Source organism: Myotis daubentonii, chromosome 9 (assembly GCF_963259705.1).
Source record: "Myotis daubentonii chromosome 9, mMyoDau2.1, whole genome shotgun sequence".
Taxonomy (NCBI): Eukaryota; Metazoa; Chordata; class Mammalia; order Chiroptera; family Vespertilionidae; genus Myotis; species Myotis daubentonii.
In genome coordinates, this window is record NC_081848.1 from 1,468,226 (window position 1) to 1,480,874 (window position 12,649).

A 12,649-nucleotide genomic window follows, 5' to 3' on the forward strand; every position below is an offset into this window, starting at 1 on the left:
CCCTTTTCTGATAAAAATGCTCAGCAAAGTGGGAATAGAAGGATCATACCTCAACATAATAAAAGCCTTATATGACAAACCTACAGCCCACATCACACTCAATGGGCAAAAACTAAAATCATTTCCCCTAAGAACAGGAACAAAACAGGAATGCCCACTTTCACCACTTCTGTTCGACATAGTACTGGAAGTATTAGCCATTGCGATTAGACAAGAAGAAATAAAAGGTATCCAAATTGGAAAAGAAGAAGTAAAATTGTCATTATTCGCAGACGACAAGATACTGTACTTAGAAAGCCCTAAAGACGCCATCAAAAAATTATTAGACCTAATAAACGAATTCGGCAATGTAGCAGGATACAAAATTAATGCCAGAAAATCTATGGCATTTTTTTGTACACATCTAGTTTTATTGTAACAAAGCGACTTGTACACTTTTTTAAAATATATTTTATTGATTTTTTTACAGAGAGGAAGGGAGAAGGATAGAGAGTTAGAAACATTGATGAGAGAAACATAGATCAGCTGCCTCCTGCACACCTCCCACTGGGCATGTGCCCGCAACCAAGGTACATGCCCCTGACCGGAATCAAACCTGGGAAGTTTCAGTCCGCAGGTTGATGCACTATTCACTGAGCTAAACTGGTTAGGGCCAACTTGTACACTTTTAATGTTTAAAACTGAGCATTATCTTTCCTTTCCAGTGATACAAAAAGAAAATTTAAAAATAAACAGGAACAAAATTACAATAGAGAAAAGTCAATTCCGAATAAGATCCTACAGGTTCTGCTTATTCTCCCACTGAGTGGCAGGGCTCTAGTAATCATTAGGAGAGAACTCTATTTTAAACGTGTCATCTTAGACTGCAATGATGCCTGTTAAACATCAGAATTAAACATGCCAAAGGAGAAGCCATGTTTTCAAAATGCCCACTTAATCCACCCAAACATCTCAAACCCACACTTGCTGAACTTCTATAATCCCCCCCCTTTTTTAAGTTTTGTTTTCTTTTTTAAAACAAGAGAAAGTAGACAGATACATGTTGGTAAATGCTAACTGTCCATATTCACATAGAGTAATCTCTGAGTCCAATACAGAGAATGGAGGGAAAAAGCTAGAATTCTATGCACTACTACACAGGGGCCTAGCCACCTCCAGCTCCCAGCAGAACTAAGGGAGCAGGAGGTTTTTCTTTTTCCCACAGAGCATGGTGGTATTGATTCCATTAAGTTGTTCTTGAGACAGGAAGGGATAAAAATGAATTTAGAACAGAAAGGGACAAAGATTCTTTTCCCACTGTATTCTGCTCAAGGCATACCCCCCCCCCCACCCAAAGAAGGTGAGAACCATATTGTAAAGATGGTGTAAAGGAGAGAAAAGAGACCTCAAAAACAGGGTGACTGAGCACAGGGGTGGGGGAAGAAAATGGGGGGAAAAAAAAAGACTGCAACTAGCTCCCAGGGACTGGAGAAAATTAAAAAAGGTTGGAATCCATAAGTGTTCATTAGAGATCTTCTCCTTCATCTTCCTCTCCTTCTTTCCCCTCATCATCTTCATCTTCTTCACCTTCATCCTCCTCCCCTTCTTCATCAATATCTTCCAACCCTTCCTCCTCTTCTTCTTCTTCATCATCATCATCTTCTTCTTCTTCTTCCCCTTCCCCATCATCATCCATGTCAGGAACCAAGTAGTACTGTGATGGATTTGGCCAAATGTCATCTTTGATGACTTCTCCTAACTCATCTGCACCTGCATCAGAATGGTCAGTAACCAAGTAAAGAAGCTTTCTGGTTCTTCATGCTGTCACTTCCTGCTGGCATTATTCTGTGTTTGACTTGAATGTTTCATCAAATCCTTTGCAGATTTCTATTTGATTTCAGTGGACTTTGAGATGGATCACCACTCTCATTCAGATGAAACTCCTTGGAGAGAACTTTATTTCCGAAGTAAGGATTTTCATCAAAATAAACATCTATTCTGTAACCTGATTTAATATCTTCAAATTCTGTCACTTCAACTCTTGTCAAATAATGCAGTGCCTCTTCCCCCTCTTCCCCAAACAGTGAAGACACCTGTGGATGGGTGACAAATGTTGTTACCCAAAAATGTGGGATTTTGGCAATTAATTCTGACCTCTTCTGAAAAAATGGTTGGTGGAGATTGTTATATTTCTGTTCTACTTTTAAAATCTCCTCACTGGCTTATTCATTAAGGCTGTCTATTTCATTTTGTACTTCATCAATATGTTCAATCACTTCTTGCTGTTCTTTTTCTCCCTTTGGCACATCCTAAGGGTCAGCTTCCTCTCCTGGTTGGGGGCTGGAGGCAGTTTCAGTTTCTTCATTTGAGGTTGGAGCAAGGACTGGAGTTTGGGGGCCATGCTGTGAGGAAAGTCCAAGTATCTGAATGCTGGGAAGTCTCTGGGCTCGAAGGCACACTGAGCACTATTCTATGGCATTTTTATACACCAATAGTGAACTTACAGAAAGAGAGATTTTAAAAATCCCATTTACTATTTCACACAAAAATAAAGATACCTAGGAATAAACTTAACTAAGGAGGTAAAAGACCTCTACTCATAAAACTATAGAACATTGAAAAAAGAGATAGAGAGATAAAGGAAGACATAAACAGATGGAAGAACATACCGTGTTCATGGATTGGTGGAATCAACATCATTAAAATGTCCATACTATCCAAAGCAATCTATAGATTCAATGCACTCCCCATTAATATACCAACAGTATATTTCACAGACCTAGAACAAACTCTCCAAAAATTCATCTGGAATAAAAAAAAAGACCCCGAATAGCTGCAGCAATCCTGAAAAAGAACAAAGTAGGAGGGATCTCAATACCAGATATCAAGCTGTATTACAAAGCCACTGTTCTCAAAACTGCCTGGTACTGGCACAAGAACAGACATATAGACCAATGGACTAGAATAGAGAACCCAGAAATTGACCCAAACCACTACGCTTAATCAATATTTGACAAAGGAGGCAAGAGCATAGAATGAAGTCAAGAAAGTCTCTTCAATAAATGGTGTTGGGAAAATTGGACAGATACATTAAAAAAAAGAAAGAAACTAGACCACCAACTTACACCATACACAAAGATAAACTCAAAATGGATAAAGGACTTAAATGGGAGACGTGAAACCATAAAAATCTTAGAAGAACCCATAGGCAGCAAAATTTCAGACATGTACCGAAGCAATATCTTCACTGATACAACTCCTAGGGCAATGGAAACTAAAGAGAAAATAAACAAATGGGACTACATCAAAATAAAAAGCTTCTGCACAGCAAAAGAAACCATCAACAAAACAACAAGAAAGCCCACTGCATGGAAGCACATATTTGCCAATGTTATCTTCAAAAAGCATTTAATCTCTAACATTTACAGGGAACTTATACAACTTAACAAAAGGAAGATAAACAACCCAATCAGAAAATGGGCACAGGACCTAAATAGATACTTTTTGAAAGAAGACATGAGGAAGGCCAAGAGACATATGAAAACATGCTCAAAGTCACTAATTATCTGAGAGATGCAAATCAAAACGACAATGTGGTACCATCTCACACCTGTCAGACTGGCTATCAACAAATCAACAAATGACAAGTGCTGGAGAGGATGTGGAGAAAAAGGAACCCTCGTGCACTGCTGGTGGGAATGCAGACTGGTGCAGCCGCAGCCACTGTGGAGAAAAGTATGGAGTTCCCTCAAAAAACTAAATATGGAACACCCATTTGACCCAGTGATCCCACTTCTAGGAATATATCCCACGAAACTAGAAACACTAATCAGAAAGGATATACGTGCTCCTATGTTCATAGCAGTGCAATTTACAATAGCTAAGATTTGGAAACAGCCTAAATGTCCATCAGCAGATGAGTGGATTAAAAAATTGTGGTACATCTACACAATGGAATACTACTCTGCTGTAAAAAGGAAGAAACTCCTACCATTCGCAACAGCATGGATGGTCCTGGAGAGCATTATGCTAAGCGAAATAACTCAGTCAGAGAAAGATAAATATCACATGATATAACTCATTTGTGGAATATACTGAACAACATAAACTGATGAACAAAAATAGATCCAGAGACTTGGAAGCATTGAACAGACCATCCAACCTCAGAGGGAAGGCAGGGGAGGGTACGAGGGTGGGGTAAGAGATCAACCAAAGGACTTGTATGTATGCATATAAGCATAATCAATGAACACAGACTGTAGGGAGTGAGGGCATGTGCTGGGGAGGGGGGGTGGGAGCAGCGGGTAGAGTTCAATAGGGGGAAAAGAAGACATATGTAATACTCTAAACAATAAAGAATTTTTAAAAAATAAGAGAAACTCCTGGTAAAGTTATCTTTCTACACCAGTTTTTTCCAACTAAATCTTTTAGAAAGGAATGGGAGACAATTGTAGGGTCTTTCTCATTTTTATTTCTTAACAATGAGCTTAAAATCAGTATGTCCAATGCAAAATTTTGGTACTCTTCCTTCCCACCTTTGAAACTTTATTTATTTATTTCCTCTTGATACACATGAATTTAGTTTTTGGTTTTTTCCATTAATTGCTAAGGAATTTTAAGATAAAAATGCAAAGTCATTAACATCAAGAGATACAGGCACACTTTGGATTCCAAAATATCTTTATAATGGGGGAGTAAGAGGAGCCTTAAATCTATTAAAAATAATAGATTATTTTTTTAAACTATTACTCTTTCAACTTTAATCTTTGAATAATATGTTTTTTCTACAATATAAAATGACTTTTTAAATAAAATCAGCACAATAACATTATCTATTTTACAATAAATCTGAAAGAAAAATTTGGAAAAGAATATTCTTACACCAAATGGAATAACTTGTTTTTTAACTTGAAATTTTTTTGGTTAATTGCCTAATCACCTAAATCAGTGAATAAGAATGCTCAGCATCCAATCCATGAATATAGAATACATTATACTTTATTCCACTTTTTACTTCAAAGCCACAGCGATGACATCCATATAATTATAAAGCCTACTCTACATTTTCAAGTTCTCAATCCAAACATATAGATTAGAACAGGTGACTTTATTGCTGGCAACATTCATGGAAGGGACAGATTACTCATAAAAAGACAAAATAAGTTTGATTGGGAGCCGGCCATTGCCCTACTCACCCATCAGCAGAATTATGGAAGTCAAGAGGCAATCTTTTTCCCTTTTTAAAATAGCAAAGGAGGGCACTTGAAACTAAAGAGAAAATGAACAAATGGGACTAAATCAAAATAAAAAGCTTCTGCACAGCAAAAGAAACCATCAACAAAACAACGAGAAAACCCACTGCATGGGAAAACATATTTGCCAATGTCATATCTGAAAAGGGCCTAATTTCCAAAATTTATAGGGACCTCATACAACTTAACAAAAGGAAGATAAACAATCCAATCAAAAAATGGGCAAAGGACCTAAATAGACACCTTTCAAAAGAGGACATTCAGAAAGCCAAGAGACATATGAAAACATGCTCAAAGTCACTAATCATCCGAGAGATGCAAATCAAAACAACAATGAGGTACCATCTCACACCTGTCAGAATGGCTATCATCAACAAATCAACAAATGACAAGTGCTGGAGAGGATGTGGAGAAAAAGGAACACTTGTGCACTGCTGGTGGGAATGCAGACTGGTGCAGCCACTATGGAAGACAGTATGGAGTTTCCTCAAAAAACTGAAAATGGAACTCCCATTTGACCCTGTGATCCCACTTCTAGGAATATATCCCAAGAAACCAGAAACACCAATCAGAAAGAATATATGCACCCCTATGTTCATAGCAGCACAATTCACCATAGCTAAGATCTGGAAACAGCCTAAGTGCCCATCAGTAGATGAATGGATTAGAAAACTGTGGTACATCTACACGATGGAATACTATGCTGCTCTAAAAAGGAAGGAACTCTTACCATTTGCAACGGCATGGATGGAACTGGAGAGCATTATGCTAAGTGAAATAAGCCAGTCAATGAAGGAAAAATACCACATGATCTCACTCATTCATGGATAATAGAGACCATTATAAACTTTTGAACAATGATAGATACAGAGGCCAAGCTGCCTCAAACAGATTTTCAAACTGCAGCGGGAAGGCCAGGGAGGGTTGGGGGGCAGGAGGGAGGGGGGTAAGAGATCAACCGAAGGACTTGTATGCATGCATATAAGCATAACCAATGGACATAAGACACTGGGGGGTAGGGGAGGCCAGGGGACTGTCAAGGGCGGGGGAAAAAAAAGGAGACATATGTAATACCCTTTGTAATACTTTAAGCAATTAAAAAATAAATTAATTAATTTAAAAAAATAAAATAGCAAAGGAACAAAAGAAGATTGGCTGATTGTTGAGTGGGCCCCATGTTAGAGTGCATAACTCATCAGGATCAAGGCCGGCACCTGTGAGCAGTTAAGTTCCTAAGAGCACTCACTGGGCATTATGTCATCTGCACTACAGCTTTTACCCCCAAAAGTATTTTCAAATACTTTATTCTCAAAATATATAGTATCCATTCCTTGTCCGTGAGGTCCCAAGTATAAATCTAAAGTGATAATGGGCTGCTTCAGTCCGAAGGCAGGACTTCTTTGCAGTAGAGTGTCTCCAGAGTTTCACAAAAATAAATAAAAGCAGCAGCTAACGTCTTTTCAGCTCCTTGACCTCTCTGCATTTCATTGCTTCTTCCTCTCGTCTCATTCCCTCAAAGTCCTCTTGCATACCGGGTCTTAAACTCTTTGCTTCTTCCTTCTGCTGTTCTCTCCAACTACTCTCTATGTAACATAAGACATAATCACTCTCATCTTTGTATTTTTTTCGGTCATAGACAAAGAATGTGCTTGGATATTTTTTCCCGAGATTCTCCTTCATCTTCGATAAAATCTTCCATTTCGGAGTCATAGTCCTCATGTTCCTCGTCTTCACGTTCTCATGGTCTTTTGTAACCTCTAGGGAAGGGAACTTTTCAGGACCTTGGGCAGATCTGCAGCCAGCTAAGGAAGGCTTCATTCCATTCATCTATCCATTGCTGGGCTGGGTAATGATATTCTTAGAAGACACCGTTTCTGAGACAAAAGTGCATTTGGGCTTATGGGGAGGATCTGAGCTACTAACTCTTCACCCAGGTCCCAAGCTGCTCACTGGTCTTCTAGGGCCTGAACTGCTGATAGGCTATCCAGCGGAACTAAGCCACTTACTGATCCCTCAGGGCCACTGACTGACCTCCCGGCGGGGGACGGGGGGAGAGGGGGGTGATTGAGCCACTCACTGGTCATCGGTCATGCGGACTGTGCATAGGCCACCCAGGGCCACCAGAACTGACCTCTGACTTCCCAGAACCACCTGAGCCACTGATGGGTCGTCCAGAGCCCCCTGTACTACTGCCTGTCCTTCCAGGAGGATCTGAGTCACTGGCTGGCCTCTTGGTCCCACTGAATGATCACTCAGGTCCTGAGCTGGGGCTGCCATCCTGGCACCTGGGCATGGAGCCAGAACTAACTGTAGGCCAAACACTCTCTGTGCTGGGCTGCCCAGGAGCTGGGCTGGAGCTGCCTGGCTGCCTGACACCTGGACTCTTAGCCTTATGTGGGGTGACCACGGGTCCAGGTCTGGAATGGCTAGGACGGGGTGAGATTTATGGCTTTGTGCTCAGTAACAGATTTCTGAGTCCCGTTAGCAGAAGCCTTTGGAACACTTGGTGAATAGGTGCTCGAGTGGGTCTTTCCAGCCCCATTGAAAACAGGCCTGTCACGGTCCTCCCGAAACGAGGGTTGGGAGCAGTTGCTAGATCCTACTTTGGGCCTCTCTCCTGGCATGGATTTGGATGCAAACAAACCTAAATGTTTCTCATTAGCTGCGCTGGGTCTGGATTTCTTCTCAGCGCGAGGAAGGGCAGTGCCCTTGGGGAAGGATGCTTGTCCCCAGAAACTCTGCTAGGTTTCGTGCCCATACCTTCTGTCTGAGAGGGCACCTTTTGGTCAGAGGCAGTCCTGCATCTGCCTCCGGTTCCTTTTTCATATGTCTTCCTTCCCTCCCTAAGTGCTTGCGCAGGCATAGGCCACTTTTCTGGTTTTATTCACTCCCTTGATTTCCACTGGTTTGCACTGCTGTTTCTCAGCCAGCCTGAGTAGGTCAGTGAAGTCATGATGGTGGTGCACTTTTAAGGGGGACCTGTGGTTTATTTTCAACTTTGGGAGGAGGTTCTTGCTCTTCTTCTTACTCCTGCTCTGATGCTGCCTGATTATATTCTGAGAATTCTCCTCTTCTCCCATCTCATACTCTTGGTCTATTCCCTGACTAGTGTGGCTTTCCATTGCCTGTCTTTTCTTTGACTTTTCCTCAACAGGAATCCCATTAAACCATGGAAATTGTCCTTTGTCCTCTTGGACATAGCTCTTGCTTTCTTGTCATGTTTTAGCTCAATTCGCTTTTTGAGTAGTTCTTCTTTTGTCCTTTTCCTCTATGGCTTTTCTTCTGAGCTCCTCCTCTTTTCTTTTGAGAAAAGCTTGCACACTGCTGATTGGACACCCTTAACTTTTGGGTCTTTTTGGCAGGACCCACTGCCAAACTATACCTTTTCCGTGTGCTGTTGGTTCCTTGTCCTTTAGAAGCTATCATGAGAATTTCCCTGAAATCCATGTTGACCGAACTGGATAGATGGGCCGCCTATTGGAGCGGGATGAAAATGCATCTTACCCGGAGGCCAGCTGCAGCCAAATGAACTGGCTGGCCGCCTCTTTCCTACCTCTACTCAGCACCACCACTTTTGGCGCTGTCCAAGGTGGTCTGCCCACCCCCTTCCTGAAACCGCTTATATGCTTGCAGGTCCAACGCTGGGCTCCCACCTTTGAAACTTTAAATACAAGTTTTACATCCATAGATAAATGAGTAGATTGTTCCACATTCATTGACATAATCATTCAGTTGAGAATAAGTTACTTTAGTTTAATTGTTAAATCTTAGTTCAGCCTGGCTGGTGTGGCTCAGTGGATTGAGTATTCTCTCAGGCACCAAGAGGTCGCTGGTTCAATTCCTGGTCAGGGCACATGCCAGGGTTGTGGGCTCAATCCCCAGAAGGGGGCATGCAGGAGGCTGCCGATTGAAATGATAGCTCTATCTCATCGATGTTTCAGTCTCTCTCTCCCTTTCCCTTCCTTGCTCTCTGAAAATTAATATGACCATATATTTTTTAAAATCTTAGTTCAGAAAATGGTGATGGACAGATACTCCCAAAATGTCTGAATACTTGCTTATGTGGTGAAGAAACAAAAGCTCATATTGATTTTTTACTAACAATCAATAATCTTACTCATTTAATATCTTTTTTTATTTATTTCAGAGAGGAAGGGAGAGATAACATGCATATAAATAAAGGGTGTCCCAAAATTCACGCAAGATTTGAATTTTGCGTGAGCATTAACAACAACAAAAAAAAACATAAAAGCCTAATTTTACTTGGTTTTTGAATCAGATTCTAATATCTGTTGCCCTTTGATTTCAATCCCTTCAATTTGATAAGCATTCCCAAGGACCAATGATGGCCCAGGAGCAGGGACAATGAAGACCAATGAAGACCACGGCTTTGCGTATGTGCCAGCAAAGCCGTGGAGGCCATTTACCTGATGTGCTATTCCATACATAACCCTATACTGTATCCTTTATGAATCAATAAAAATTTACAATTTTTAATTATAAGCCTGTGTTTTCTATCAAAATTACTTCTTGCGTGAATTTTGAGACACCGTTTACATATCCTTTAAAACAGTACATGAAATATATAATCAAAGAAAACGTACCATGGCAACCAAACACAGGAGATGCCCAGGAATGATCTTAACAAAAATGTGCACAATCTTTAGAAATAAAACTTTAAAATGCTGCCCAATAACAGACCTGGAACAACTGGACAGTAACATCATATTCTTGGGAAGAAAAATCATAATGATGTCAATCTCCCAATGTTGATTATAAACATGTTATGATTTGATTAAAATATCAGCAAGAGCCCTAACCAGTTTGGCTCAGTGGATAGAGCGTCGGCTTGCAGACTGAAAGGTCCCAGGTTCGATTCCGGTCAAGGGCATGTACCAGTAGGGGGTGTGCAGGAGGCAGCTGATCGATGTTTCTGTGTCATCGATGTTTCTAACTCTCTATCCCTCTCCCTTCCTCCTTCCTCTCTGTAAAACATCAATAAAACATTGATTTTTTTAAAAAAATATCAGCAAGATTTTTAAGACCAACACAAGCTCATTTAAGTTCACATGTTAAAATGAAAAATGAAAAAGGAAATTCTGGCCTAGCCAGCATGGCTCAGTGGTTGACCCACAAATCAGAAGATTACAGTTCGATTCCTGGTCAGGGCACATGCCCTGGTTGCAGGCTTGATCTCCCCAGTAGGGAGCGTGCAGGAGACAGCTGATTGATGATTCTTTCTCATCATTGATGTTTTTCTGTCTCCCTCTCCCTTCCTCTCTGAAATTAATAAAAATATTTTTAAATAAAATTCTGAAAAAAATAAATGAATGAATAAAAGCTACCCCAACCAGATAGAATAAAGTATTGTGTTCTAAAGCTACAATAATTTAAAAATATGGGCGATGTTCTGTAAATAGATAAACTGATGGAACAGAAAACAAAGTCCAGTAATAGACTCAAATACATATGGAAATTTGGTAAAATAAAAATATCTCCTTAGATCAGTAGAAAAATATGCATTATATAATAAAGAACATTGGAACAACTGAATGGGGGGAAATATTGAACCATAGTCAACTCATTTTACTCATAACTAATATAAAAACTGAAAGCTACAGAAAACCCAAGAGTACAAAGATATCAAAAGTGAAAGAATGGAAAAAAAATACATTAAGCAAACATAAACCAAATAAAAAGTATATTTTTATTTGAAGGAGACTTGAAGGCAAAAAAAAGCAAACATTACTGTAAATAAAGAGTACTTTGTATCAATAATTTCATTTTACCAGGAATATCCAAATTCACAAGCACTTCATAACATGAAATCAAAGTACATACAAGAGAGCTACAAGGGAAACTAGATGCATTTATAATCATAATAAATTTAACACACCTCTCTCCTTCAGAGACAGAGCACACCTCTTTCAGAACCAACAGCCTCACACAAAGACTTCAGTGAGGATGGAAAACACTTCAACAGCCTGAGCAGCAAACTGCATTCAACATTCAGATAACCCACTGTACCCAACAACCTTTCCTGCTAAAGGCATGAAGCTGTTATTCCCAAGTTGCACATGCATACAAGTCCTTTGGTTGATTTCTCCCTTGCCCCCACCCTCCCTTGTCTTCCCTCTGAGGTTTGATGGTCTGTTTGATGCTTCTCTGTCTCTGGATTTATTTTTGTTCATCAGTTTATTTTGTTCATTAGATTCCACAAATGAGTGAGATCATGTGATACTTATCTTTCTCTGACTGCCCTATTTCGCTCAGCATAATGCTCTTCAGGTCCCTCCATGCTATTGTGAATGGTAAGAGTGCTTTCTTTTTTACAGCTGCATGGTATTCCATTATGTAAGTGTACCATAGTTTTTTAATCCACTCATCTGCTGATGGGCACTTAGCTGTTGCCAAATCTTAGCTATTGTAAATTGTGCTGCTATGAACATAGGGGTGCATATATTTTTCTGATTGGTGTTTCTGATTTCTTGGGATATAGCCCTAGAAGTGAGGTTACTGGGTCAAATGGGAGTTCCATATTTAAGTTTTTGAGGAAACTCCATACTGTTTTCCACAGTGGCTGCATTCCCACCAGCAGTGCATAAGGGTTCCTTTTTCTCCACATCCTTGCCAGCACTTATCGTTTGTTGATGATAGGAAAGTTCTTAGTTTTAAAAGTTCTGAAACACACTCCTAAATAGCATTTCATTCAGCACTTAGAAATGCTGCACTATAGCCACCCCCTTGTCCTGCTGACCCGCACTTAGGTGCTACTCCCAAGATGCACACGAGATGGCAGCAGAGGAGCACTTCAATTATTTTTTAAGTGAACCTGCTGGACTATGAAGCAGGTTTCAACTAACTTCAAAGAATTGAAATTATATACAATATGTTTCTTGTTGTCATTGTAGTTAATCCAGAAATCAGGAACAGAGGTACCTACAAACTCCTTCTATTTAAAAGTTGTGAAATACATGTCTAACCCAAAAATACATCACAATTCAAGTTAGAAAATAATTCAAACTGAATGATGATACCACATACCAAAACTTATTAAAAAATGTGCACTCATATATGCACATATTAGAAATAAAAGTTGAAAATTTGCATGTTTTGCAGTCATATTAAGAACCTAAAATAGTAAATTAAATTGAGAGAAAACAGAAGAAAGAAAATGTGTGCATGCAGAGATGTCTGAAGAGAGATATACTTAAAATGATAGCAATTTTTTTACCTCTTGAGGTAGAATTTTGAATTAACTCTATATTTTATTGCTTAAGTAAACTGCACACACAAAGCTATTTTCATTTTAGGAAAAATGTTCTAAAGGAAAACATGGGATAATCCTATCTAATAATAGACAAACATGGTAATTGACTGTACCTTTGCTATGCCTCCCATTGGCTAATCAGCATGAT

At 39.7% G+C, this 12,649-nt stretch overlaps 2 pseudogenes; both read right to left on the bottom strand.

The window, feature by feature from the left end:
* Window positions 1-1,451: 1,451 nt before the first annotated feature.
* On the bottom strand, window positions 1,452-2,380 carry LOC132241980 (protein SET-like; annotated as a pseudogene).
* A 4,026-nt stretch (window positions 2,381-6,406) lies between these two features.
* LOC132241981 (protein SPT2 homolog) lies at window positions 6,407-8,678 on the bottom strand (annotated as a pseudogene).
* Window positions 8,679-12,649: the final 3,971 nt, after the last annotated feature.